Below are 14,080 nucleotides of genomic sequence, written 5' to 3' on the forward strand. Positions count from 1 at the left end.
TTTGACGGACACTAAATATCTTGCCCAGCAACAACAGTACAGCGGTAACGAGAGATTTAGCAGGATATAAATTTGAGGCCTAGTATTTAGGCGCTGGGTGACAGGTATGGGTTTAGTGACAGAATTAGACTTGGAAATACACAGTAGCGGGTGTGTGTGAAGTTATTCTGAATGACCCAATGTGCACCTTGAATATTATATACCCTTTTAGGGATAGATTTCAAATAGCTCTGATATAGCAGAAACCACTAAATTATGAAATTGCTAAATTGGGAATTGTATTTCAACCCAGAACAAAAAATGTGCTTTGACGGACACTAAATATCTTGCCCAGCAACAACAGTACAGCGGTAACGAGAGATTTAGCAGGATATAAATTTGAGGCCTAGTATTTAGGCGCTGGGTGACAGGTATGGGTTTAGTGACAGAATTAGACTTGGAAATACACAGTAGAGGGTGTGTGTGAAGTTATTCTGAATGACCCTATGTGCACCTTGAATATTATATACCCTTTTTGGGATAGATTTCAAATAGCTCTGATATAGCAGGAACCACTAAATTATGAAATTGCTAAATTGGGAATTGTATTTCAACCCAGAACAAAAAATGTGCTTTGACGGACACTAAATATCTTTCCAAGCAACAACAGTACAGCGGTAACGAGAGATTTAGCAGGATATAAATTTGAGGCCTAGTATTTAGGCGCTGGGTGACAGGTATGGGTTTAGTGACAGAATTAGACTTGGAAATACACAGTAGCGGGTGTGTGTGAAGTTATTCTGAATGACCCAATGTGCACCTTGAATATTATATACCCTTTTAGGGATAGATTTCAAATAGCTCTGATATAGCAGAAACCACTAAATTATGAAATTGCTAAATTGGGAATTGTATTTCAACCCAGAACAAAAAATGTGCTTTGACGGACACTAAATATCTTGCCCAGCAACAACAGTACAGCGGTAACGAGAGATTTAGCAGGATATAAATTTGAGGCCTAGTATTTAGGCGCTGGGTGACAGGTATGGGTTTAGTGACAGAATTAGACTTGGAAATACACAGTAGCGGGTGTGTGTGAAGTTATTCTGAATGACCCAATGTGCACCTTGAATATTATATACCCTTTTAGGGATAGATTTCAAATAGCTCTGATATAGCAGAAACCACTAAATTATGAAATTGCTAAATTGGGAATTGTATTTCAACCCAGAACAAAAAATGTGCTTTGACGGACACTAAATATCTTGCCCAGCAACAACAGTACAGCGGTAACGAGAGATTTAGCAGGATATAAATTTGAGGCCTAGTATTTAGGCGCTGGGTGACAGGTATGGGTTTAGTGACAGAATTAGACTTGGAAATACACAGTAGCGGGTGTGTGTGAAGTTATTCTGAATGACCCAATGTGCACCTTGAATATTATATACCCTTTTAGGGATAGATTTCAAATAGCTCTGATATAGCAGAAACCACTAAATTATGAAATTGCTAAATTGGGAATTGTATTTCAACCCAGAACAAAAAATGTGCTTTGACGGACACTAAATATCTTGCCCAGCAACAACAGTACAGCGGTAACGAGAGATTTAGCAGGATATAAATTTGAGGCCTAGTATTTAGGCGCTGGGTGACAGGTATGGGTTTAGTGACAGAATTAGACTTGGAAATACACAGTAGCGGGTGTGTGTGAAGTTATTCTGAATGACCCAATGTGCACCTTGAATATTATATACCCTTTTAGGGATAGATTTCAAATAGCTCTGATATAGCAGAAACCACTAAATTATGAAATTGCTAAATTGGGAATTGTATTTCAACCCAGAACAAAAAATGTGCTTTGACGGACACTAAATATCTTGCCCAGCAACAACAGTACAGCGGTAACGAGAGATTTAGCAGGATATAAATTTGAGGCCTAGTATTTAGGCGCTGGGTGACAGGTATGGGTTTAGTGACAGAATTAGACTTGGAAATACACAGTAGCGGGTGTGTGTGAAGTTATTCTGAATGACCCAATGTGCACCTTGAATATTATATACCCTTTTAGGGATAGATTTCAAATAGCTCTGATATAGCAGAAACCACTAAATTATGAAATTGCTAAATTGGGAATTGTATTTCAACCCAGAACAAAAAATGTGCTTTGACGGACACTAAATATCTTGCCCAGCAACAACAGTACAGCGGTAACGAGAGATTTAGCAGGATATAAATTTGAGGCCTAGTATTTAGGCGCTGGGTGACAGGTATGGGTTTAGTGACAGAATTAGACTTGGAAATACACAGTAGAGGGTGTGTGTGAAGTTATTCTGAATGACCCTATGTGCACCTTGAATATTATATACCCTTTTTGGGATAGATTTCAAATAGCTCTGATATAGCAGGAACCACTAAATTATGAAATTGCTAAATTGGGAATTGTATTTCAACCCAGAACAAAAAATGTGCTTTGACGGACACTAAATATCTTTCCAAGCAACAACAGTACAGCGGTAACGAGAGATTTAGCAGGATATAAATTTGAGGCCTAGTATTTAGGCGCTGGGTGACAGGTATGGGTTTAGTGACAGAATTAGACTTGGAAATACACAGTAGCGGGTGTGTGTGAAGTTATTCTGAATGACCCAATGTGCACCTTGAATATTATATACCCTTTTAGGGATAGATTTCAAATAGCTCTGATATAGCAGAAACCACTAAATTATGAAATTGCTAAATTGGGAATTGTATTTCAACCCAGAACAAAAAATGTGCTTTGACGGACACTAAATAACTTTCCCAGCTACAACAGGACAGCGGTAACGAGAGATTTAGCAGGATATAAATTTGAGGCCTAGTATTTAGGCGCTGGGTGACAGGTATGGGTTTAGTGACAGAATTAGACTTGGAAATACACAGTAGCGGGTGTGTGTGAAGTTATTCTGAATGACCCAATGTGCACCTTGAATATTATATACCCTTTTAGGGATAGATTTCAAATAGCTCTGATATAGCAGAAACCACTAAATTATGAAATTGCTAAATTGGGAATTGTACTTCAACCCAGAACAAAAAATGTGCTTTGACGGACACTAAATAACTTTCCCAGCTACAACAGGACAGCGGTAACGAGAGATTTAGCGGGATATAAATTTGAGGCCTAGTATTTAGGCGCTGGGTGACAGGTATGGGTTTAGTGACAGAATTAGACTTGGAAATACACAGTAGCGGGTGTGTGTGAAGTTATTCTGAATGACCCTATGTGCACCTTCAATATGATCTACCCTTTTAGGGATAGATTTCAAATAGCTCTGATATAGCAGAAACCACTAAATTATGAAATTGCTAAATTGGGAATTGTATTTCAACCCAGAACAAAAAATGTGCTTTGACGGACACTAAATAACTTTCCCAGCTACAACAGGACAGCGGTAACGAGAGATTTAGCAGGATATAAATTTGAGGCCTAGTATTTAGGCGCTGGGTGACAGGTATGGGTTTAGTGACAGAATTAGACTTGAAAATACACAGTAGCGGGTGTGTGTGAAGTTATTCTGAATGACCCAATGTGCACCTTGAATATTATATACCCTTTTAGGGATAGATTTCAAATAGCTCTGATATAGCAGAAACCACTAAATTATGAAATTGCTAAATTGGGAATTGTACTTCAACCCAGAACAAAAAATGTGCTTTGACGGACACTAAATAACTTTCCCAGCTACAACAGGACAGCGGTAACGAGAGATTTAGCAGGATATAAATTTGAGGCCTAGTATTTAGGCGCTGGGTGACAGGTATGGGTTTAGTGACAGAATTAGACTTGAAAATACACAGTAGCGGGTGTGTGTGAAGTTATTCTGAATGACCCAATGTGCACCTTGAATATTATATACCCTTTTAGGGATAGATTTCAAATAGCTCTGATATAGCAGAAACCACTAAATTATGAAATTGCTAAATTGGGAATTGTACTTCAACCCAGAACAAAAAATGTGCTTTGACGGACACTAAATAACTTTCCCAGCTACAACAGGACAGCGGTAACGAGAGATTTAGCGGGATATAAATTTGAGGCCTAGTATTTAGGCGCTGGGTGACCGGTATGGATTTAGTGACAGAATTAGACTGGGATATGGCCAAAAAATAACCACACTATTGCTGGTTAAATGCACTTGGTGACGGGCGCAGCTTGCCCCTGATGTAGTATATGGCCAAAAAATGAACAGACTATTGCTGGTTAAATGCACTTGGTGTCACAGCTTGACCAACCACACTACTGAGGGTTAAATGCACTTGGTGACGGGCGCAGCTTGCCCCTGATGTAGTATATGGCCAAAAAATAAACAGACTATTGCTGGTTAAATGCACTTGGTGTGACAGCTTCACCCTGATGTAGGCTTTAGCCAGAAAACAACCACACCATTGAGGGTTAAATGCACTTGGTGACAGGCGCAGCTTGCCCCTGATTTTGTATATGGCCAAAAAATGAACAGACTATTGCTGGTTAAATGCACTTGGTGTGACAGCTTCACCCTGATGTAGGCTTTAGCCAAAAAACAACCACACCATTGAGGGTTAAATGCACTTGGTGACAGGCGCAGCTTGCCCCTGATTTTGTATATGGCCAAAAAATGAACAGACTATTGCTGGTTAAATGCACTTGGTGTGACAGCTTCACCCTGATGTAGGCTTTAGCCAAAAAACAACCACACCATTGAGGGTTAAATGCACTTGGTGACAGGCGCAGCTTGCCCCTGATTTTGTATATGGCCAAAAAATGAACAGACTATTGCTGGTTAAATGCACTTGGTGTGACAGCTTCACCCTGATGTAGGCTTTAGCCAAAAAACAACCACACCATTGAGGGTTAAATGCACTTGGTGACAGGCGCAGCTTGCCCCTGATTTTGTATATGGCCAAAAAATGAACAGACTATTGCTGGTTAAATGCACTTGGTGTGACAGCTTCACCCTGATGTAGGCTTTAGCCAAAAAACAACCACACCATTGAGGGTTAAATGCACTTGGTCGCAGCTTGTGCTGGCGCACCACAAGACACAAAATGGCCGCCGATCACCCCAGAAAAATGTGACTGACAAACGGTCTGGGCAGCCTAAAAACAGTGAGCAATTGAGGATCAGCAGCTCAATGATCCACAGCTGCAGATCGATCAGTTAATCAAGTCCTTTGGAGGAGTTAATCTGCCTAATCTCGCCCTACTGTCGCAGCCGCAACCTCTCCCTACGCTAATCAGAGCAGAGTGACGGGCGGCGCTATGTGACTCCAGCTTAAATAGAGGCTGGGTCACATGGTGCTCTGGCCAATCACAGCCATGCCAATAGTAGGCATGGCTGTGATGGCCTCTTGGGGCAAGTAGTATGACGCTTGTTGATTGGCTGCTTTGCAGCCTTTCAAAAAGCGCCAAGAAAGCGTCACAAAAGCGCCAAGAAAGCGACGAACACCGAACCCGAACCCGGACTTTTACGAAAATGTCCGGGTTCGGGTCCGTGTCACGGACACCCCAAAATTCGGTACGAACCCGAACTATACAGTTCGAGTTCGCTCATCCCTAGTGGTAACCCTTATCCAGCAGTGGGTACATAAGGTCCCTCACAAGTTTCCCGGTAACACCCAGAGTGGGGGGACATTCTGGGGGTTGAATCCGGGAATCTCGCCCCTCGTATACACGAAATTTGTAAGTGTACCCTGAGGTACTCTCACAAATTTTGTATAGCTTCACGCCATACCTCGCCCGCTTGGAGGGCACATACTGGCGGAAAATGAGTCTCCCCTTGAACGCAATGAGAGACTCATCAACCGCGACCTCTTTTCCAGGTACATAGGCCTCCATGAATTTGGCCCCAAAGTGATCGATGACCGGCCGTATCTTGTACAGACGGTCATGGGCAGGATCACCTCGGGGGGGACATGCTGCATTATCGGAATAATGCAGACATTTCCGGATGGCCTCAAACCGGGAGCGTGTCATGGCTGTACTGTAAAGTGGGGCCTGGTATAGGACGTCCCCACTCCAGTACAGCCTGACACTGGGTTTTTTGACCAGGCCCATATGCAGCACGAGGCCCCAAAATGTCCTCATTTCGGCTGCACTGACCGGCGTCCAGCCACTGGGCCTGGCCAAAAAGGAGCCCGGGTGTTGAGCAACGAACTGTTGGGCGTACAGATTCGTCTGCTCCACCATCAGATTTACCAGTGGGTCACTGAAAAAATGACAAAAAAAGTCAGATTCAGTGTAGCCCACTGTGGAAATCTGGATTCCTGATTGGCCTACAAAATCAGGAATCACAGGCTCGTATCGCTCTGGGCTACACCAGACAAGTTCACCGGCAGGGGGCTCCGGTGTATTTAACTGGTGGGCCGGGAAACCAGTACGAGCCCCAGAGCTGCTTGTACTAGTGTGGGCCACAGGGTCCCTAACATGGCGGTCCCCTTGCTCCGCCTGGCGGAGCACCCCTGGGGGGTCTAGGGTCACACAGCTGTGCTGTGGACCCCAGACACCCTAACTTAGGGTGATGCAATCAAAGTTCAGAAACTAACTTTCCCTTTTTTTTCCCTGCCTAAACCAAACTTTCCCTAGCTGTCCCTATGTACCTGATGGGGTCCTGGGGGGCACAGATCGGGTCCTGGGGGGCACAGATCGGGTGCAGGCAGACACGTGCAGGCAGCTCCTCTCTCCTCCGGCTCCGGAACACAAAAGGAGGAGGAGAGGAGCGCCTGCCTCTTTTGAATCTGCCGCCGGACCGCTCACAGACCAATCAGAAAGCGATCCTGAGTGGCAGCACCCCTGGGGGGTCTAGGGTCACACAGCTGTGCTGTGGACCCCAGACACCCTAACTTAGGGTGATGCAATCAAAGTTCAGAAACTAACTTTCCCTTTTTTTTCCCTGCCTAAACCAAACTTTCCCTAGCTGTCCCTATATACCTGATGGGGTCCTGGGGGGCACAGATCGGGTCCTGGGGGGCACAGATCGGGTCCTGGGGGGCACAGATCGGGTGCAGGCAGACACGTGCAGGCAGCTCCTCTCTCCTCCGGCTCCGGAACACAAAAGGAGGAGGAGAGGAGCGCCTGCCTCTTTTGAATCTGCCGCCGGACCGCCCACAGACCAATCAGAAAGCGATCCTGAGTGGTGATGTCACCATCACCACTCAGGATCGCTGGATGGTGATTGGTGGGGTGAAATCACACCACCATCACCATCCTGTTCCGGGTTATCGGGACTTCAGAGACCCGAATAACCCGGAAACGTAGAAAACCGCAGGTCTGAATTGACCTGCGGTTTTCTGCGATCGCATACATGGGGGGGTCACCGGACCCCCCGGCGCATTTGCTCCAAGTGCCTGCTCAATGATTTGAGCAGGCACGGGGTTCCGATCACCGCCCGCCGTGCGGCGGTGATCGAAAATGCACAGGGCGTACATGTACGCCCTGTGTCCTTAAGTACCAGGGCACAAGGGCGTACCTGTACGCCCTATGTCCTTAAGAGGTTAAAGGGGCATTGTTCCTAAAAGTCAGACATGTCCCCGTATGGCCATTAAAGGGCCAGTAGCAGCAATATAAAATAGCACATGCCCAAATATTGCATTCAAACGTACCAAATCACCAGGGGCCATAGTCAGTAGGTAGGAGGCGGCCAGCCAGGCCTCTCCAATGCCCAGTGGCGAGGCGGGTTCCGCCACATTTCTCCCCTTTCCCATTGAGACTATCCAGACTCCAGACCTCCAGGCGGTCTGGGGCTCTGATAGTCAGCCGGCCTTTCTCGAAGGGTGTAGTTGTCCCTATGGCCCCCTGCCACTTGTGCCCAGTTGTAGATCCATGACTTGGGGGGAAGGTAACCAGGGTGCCCTCTCCCCTGGTTGAACAAAGCTGTTGCTGGGGGGAAGGGGTAACAGGCTCCTCTCTCTGCGACACCCTCCCTTGTTGTAGGGGAAAACAGACTGCCTCTCCTTCCAATACATTGTCCTGTTGTTGTGGACCAGGACAGACTGTCCATATCTCCAGTGGTGCAGGTACAGAGACTACGGTCCCATCTGCACTGTTGTGGGGCTTGCTGTCTCCCCTTGGTGTGCTAGGCAAACCGCTGGGGCTACTTAGGGAACAGCGGCCAGCGGTGTTCTGCACTGATGCCAGCAATTCTGCTGGGGCGAGGGGGGTACAAGCCAGCCCTGTAACAAGGGGGTTGGTGGAGCAGAGGCTAGCGGCTCTCTGCCCTGATGCCAGCTCTTCTGCTGGAGGGACTGGAGTACAGTCCTGCTGGGTAGTAAGGGGACAAGTAGGGCAGAGGTCAGCGGCGCTCTGCCCAGATGCCAGCTCTTCTACTGGGAGGGGGCCAGAGGGGGCTAACGACTCCTCTACTGACCCCAGTACCTGGTTTGGAGTTGGCTGTGGAGGGGAGGGTTTGCTTACCTCCTCCTCCTGGTACTGCTGCTGGAGTTGGAGATCTGGGCCGGCTGCCCAGTATCCCTGTAGGGCCGGTAGAGAGATCTCGGTCCCATCTCCACCTGCCATCTGTGGGTCTTCCCAGGACCAGTCTGTGAGGTCCCTCAACATTTGCGAGTAAGGACCACCTGCGTCCACACCTGGCAACTTCGGCTGCTGCTGAGGGTCTGGGCCAGCTGCCCAGCATCCCAGTGGAGAGACCTCGGTCCAGTCTCCACCAGCCTGTTGTGGTTCCTCACAGGACCAGTCTATAAGGACCCCTACTTCGGGTTCCTCTGGCCGCCTCAAGGGGAAACGGCTTACCTCCTCGGATGCAGCCTCTGCTCGGCTGCTGTAACACTCCTTCTGCTGGGCAATTTCTCTCTCTTTCGCCAGTCGGAATTCTCGTTCCATCCTTGCGTGTCGCTTGGCTGTGACCTGGTTCCAGATGGCCTGGCATATATCCATGGACACATTATCTCCATACTGGTCCACTCGCTGCCTCACCTCGGCCAGCCAGTCATCTTCAGAGCCTTCCATACTTGTCTGCTCCAAGTCGCTGGATACCTCTGCTCCCAGGGGCGCTGCACGAGTGCTAGCGTTTGCCCTCAATTTGTAACTCCACGCGTTACCGGTGTCTCTGAGCTGCTTCTCCTCGCACTAGGACGCCATCCCACTGCTTGCCACCAATGTAACGGATCTCCTGGCACCCCGACTGAGTACCTCCGTTTACGGATGCGCCTAGCGTTTTCCTGAGGCTTCCAAGCACTTTGGCAGACACCACAATCACCGAACCAGCATATAAATCCTCTCCCAGCAATGAATGCTGTAGGCAGTTGAATAGGAACCATACGAATAGGTTTTCACTCCTAGCAGTCAAACTGGGACAGCATGCAATAAATCCTCCCCCAAGAATGAGACGACACTTCACCTTGAGGTTTAAAACAGGAACTCCCTTTATTTTAACACAAGCATTGATTTATACACATCTTCCAACAAGGTACCACCCACAGCCAATCATATGTATCTACAGTATTTAAACCTTCCCAGCAATTGTACACAAAATCCCCTTCCCTCTGTCTGTAACGTAATAAACAAAACACAATGAGCATTGTCTGAGATGTAATTAACCAACACAATAAACATTGTCTCAGACGCAATCCACAAAATACAATTATCAAACGTAATGGACTAACTTGAACCCTGGCATACACATATACAATGTAACCGAACACATAATAACATACATAGTATTTAAGACAGCCTGAATGCAATCTGCTACACAGTCTTAAAGGGGCATTGTTCCTAAAAGTCAGACAAGTCCCCGGATGGCCATTAAAGGGCCAGTAGCAGCAATATAAAATAGCACATGCCCAAATATTGCATTCAAACGTACCAAATCACCAGGGGCCATAGTCAGTAGGTAGGAGGCGGCCAGCCAGGCCTCTCCAATGCCCAGTGGCGAGGCGGGTTCCGCCACACCTACCCCCTTACTTAATCTCTTTAGGACAAATGACGTACCAATACGGCATGTTGTCCTGGTACTTAGGGACACATGACGTACCGGTACGTCATGTGTATTTCCGATCACCGAAGCCCGGTGGGTGGTGATTGGAACAAGGTGCCTGCACAAATCGTTGAGCAGGCACCTTGGCTAAATGCGCGGGGGGGTCGCCGCAAACCGCAGGTCAATTGAGACCTGCAGTTTGCTTCTTTTCAATCGTGCGGCGGGCAGCGGTGCCATCGTGTCCCCATGGGGCTGTAGGGGGGACCCGATTGCATGGAAGGCAGCGCGATGCCTAAGGAAGGCATTGCGCTGCCTTCCGGTGACAAGCCTGTGAGATCCAGCCCCCTGGATCTCACAGGCAGGAAGCTGTATGAGTAATACACACAGTATTACTCATACAGCCAATGCATTCCAAAACAGAAGCATTGGAATGCATTGTAAAGGATTAGACCCCCAAAAGTTGAAGTCCCAAAGTGGGACAAAAAAATAAAGTGAAAAAAGTTGAAAAAATAAAATTTTCCCCCCAAAAAATTAAAGTTTTAAGTAAAAATAAACAAAAACATCATTTTCCCCAAATAAAGTAAAAAAAAAATTGGTAAAAAGTAGGGGGAAAAAAAGTTGACATATTAGGTATCGCTTTATCCGTATGGACCGGCTCTATAAACATATCACATGACCTAATCCCTCAGATGAACACCGTAAAAAATAAAAACTGTGCTAAATAAACCATTTTTTGTCACCTTACATCACAAAAAGTAAAACAGCAAGCGATCAAAAAGGCGTATGCCCACCAAAATAGTACCAATCTAACCATCACCTCATCCTGAAATAAATGCGCCTCTACCTGAGACAATCGCCCAAAAAATAAAAAAAACTATGGCTCAGAATATGGAGACACTAAAACATCATTTTTTTTGTTTTAAAAAAGCTGTTATTGTGCAAAACTTACATAAATAAATAAAAAATGTATACATATTAGGTATTGTCACGTCGGTATCGACCGGCTCTATAAAAATATCCCATGACCTAACCCCTCAGATGAACATCGTAAAAAATAAAAAATAAAAACTGTGATAAATAAACAATTTTTTGTCACCTTACATTACAAAAAGTGCAATAGCAAGCGATCAAAAAATCATATGCACCCCAAAGTAGTGCCAATCAAACAGTCATCTCATCCCGCAAAAATTTGACCCTAGCTAAGATAATTGCCCAAAAACTGAAAAAACTATGGCTCTCAGAATATGAAGACACTAAAATATGATTTTTTTTTTGTTTAAAAAATGATATTATTGTGTAAAACTTACATAAATAAAATGTTTACATATTAGCTATCGCTGCATCTGTATCGACCGGCTCTATAAAAATATCACATGACCTAACCCCTCAGATGAACACCGTAAAAAAATAAAAATAAAAACTGTGATAAATAAACAATTTTTTGTCACCTGGCATCACAAAAAGTGTGATAGCAACCCCAAAAACTGAAAAAACTATGGCTCTAAGACAATGGAAACACTAAAACATGATTTTTTTGTTTAAAAAATGAAATCATTGTGTAAAGCTTACATTAATAAAAAAAAGTATACATATTAGGTATCTCCGCATCCGTAATAACTTGCTCTATAAAAATATCACATGACCTAAGGTGAATGCCGTAAAAAATAAAAACGGTGTAAAAAAAAAAGCATTTTTTGTCACCTTACATCACAAAAACTGTAAAAAAGTCACACGCACCCCAAAATAGTGCTGTAACTGCACCCCTGGCATAAAAGGGGGTAAAACCGTTTAGGCGATCTTCCTCTTCCAGAGCTACAGGCACAGCTACTTACAGAACACCAAACTCCCGAACGGCATACAAGGGAATGCTCCAAACTCCCGAACGGAATACAGCATAGCACCCCAAACTCCCGAACGGGAACTTCGCGAATAGCTGCTAGCAGGCGAATTGGAAACGCACCCAAGCGGCTTACACTCTTAGCAATCAGTCTCTAACAGCATACAGTGAATCCCCCCGAAGAACAAGACGAGGCTCTGTGTTGAGGGTCAAGCAGTGGTCAGCCAGAGCTGTGTGTTTATTGATCTTATATAAACATTCTTACACATTAACAATTCACTGACGAGTATCTGGTGTTAGGTATACGTTCCACCATCAAAAATGATATCACTGTAGTACGGAACGCTATGAAAATTAGATAAAACTAATACTTTATTATTTCAAGCAAGGGGGGAGGGGAAGGAGAAAACTACAACCTATATATAAAATTCTAGATGACCACCTAACCACAGTGTCTGAGACGGATCAAGATGGCAATTGGAACCGCAGTTGATCCGTCTCAGACACTTTCGAGCTGTAGAGGTGGTGAGAAGATCCCCAAGAGGAGGCGACTTTGATAAGCGAGTATTGCAAAAGGAGACACAGTGGATCTACCACTTGCATGCACTCCAACCCCAGGGACTGAATGAGTATAACTCCTTTGTTTGCTTTCTTTGAGTCCCTATATATGCGGTTTCCTTTAGATTATTATAGGGATTGTAACGGGTGTAATATGTATCAGGGTATGATCTTTCCTGATCCATACACTCCAACAACAGGGACTAAATGAACACAGCTCCTTCGTCTGGTTTCATTGAGTCCCTGTATATGCGGTTCCTTTTAGGTTACTTTATAGATTGTAATGGGTGCAATATAAATTAGGGCATGATCTTTCTTGATCTGGTTGCCACTTTAAACGGGACACCCAATCCTCTGTAGTCAAAAGGGGTCTCTTGCGAACACTCGCTAAGTCGCTACAAGCATCACCTTAATTGTGACATGTGGCAGGACTTTTCATTGTCCCTGCCGCTGTGTCTTATTCTGTAATCAATATCGTAATCAACACACTTGACCATATACCATCATGAAACCTCTATCCCGGTCCCTACAATACCATACTGCCGCAGTAATGTACAGCCGCCGTTTGGTCACTTCTATATTCAGGATACGAATGTTTTGACATTCGTCTGAGATCGTCTCACAGAGGGGGCGGAGTGATGGGGCGGGATGGCTGATGCGGCGGTGCCGCACCTCCTGTCTCCCCATTGGCCGCCCCAGAGGCTTGACTCAGAAGAGGGGAGGAGTCAAGTCAATAAGCAAGCAGAATGTTACAGGTGTAAAAAACATATGCATGAGATTAACAGTTGCACATAAAGAGATTGATGAGACAAGTGATTGAGTAGATGAGTAGATGGATGAGGCAACCAGGGATAATGGTTGTGTGTGATTGGAATAGAGTGTTGCTGAAAGGGTAGAGTACGGCTGGGTCAGTTATGGAGTGTTCTGTGACGCCTACTCAGATGTACAGATGCTCAGGGCTGTAACGTGTATACCAGGCGCCAAAGGTCTAATTGTGTTTGGGAGCCCTGTAGGACGACCAGGGGAGCCATTTTTTGAGGAATACAGTGTGTGTGCGGGACTCCCAGGAGGACATTTCCTCAAACCTATGTAGTTAGTCAACCTTCTGTAGCCATTGCTCCAAAGAGGGTATTTGAGATTGCAGCCAGAATGAGGGGAGTAAGAGCCGGGCAGCTATCAGCATCTGGGAGAAGATGAAGGGGGGTTGTGGGTAGCCCTTGTCCTGACTGAGGGACAATAGGGCCAATTGAGTGACAGACTTTGTTTGCCAGTGAGAATATGCTGACCCACCATTTGTTTATGGGGGGGCACGACCACCATATGTGGAGGAAGGTTCCTTTCTCTTCTAGGCACCTCCAGCATGTGTCCGATGCAGACCGAGAGAACAGGGCGGTCTTATCTGGTGTGTTGTACCACCTAGTGAGGATTTTGTATCCATTTTCCTGGATTCGGAATGGTTCTTTTCTTTCTCGATTCCATCCAATTGCCATCTTGATCCGTCTCAGACACTGTGGTTAGGTGGTCATCTAGAATTTTATATATAGGTTGTAGTTTTCCCCTTCCCCTCCCCCCTTGTTTGAAATAATAAAGTATTAGTTTTATCTAATTTTCATAGCGTTCTGTACTACAGTGATATAATTCCTACACATTAGTACCAACCACAGGGTTTTGTAAAACAACCAGTAACCACGTACAATACACTTAGATACTCCCATATAAAATCCTTCCCTTTGCCTGTGATACAATTACCTTAAACAATG

This window comes from Bufo gargarizans, chromosome 4 (assembly GCF_014858855.1).
Source record: "Bufo gargarizans isolate SCDJY-AF-19 chromosome 4, ASM1485885v1, whole genome shotgun sequence".
Taxonomy (NCBI): Eukaryota; Metazoa; Chordata; class Amphibia; order Anura; family Bufonidae; genus Bufo; species Bufo gargarizans.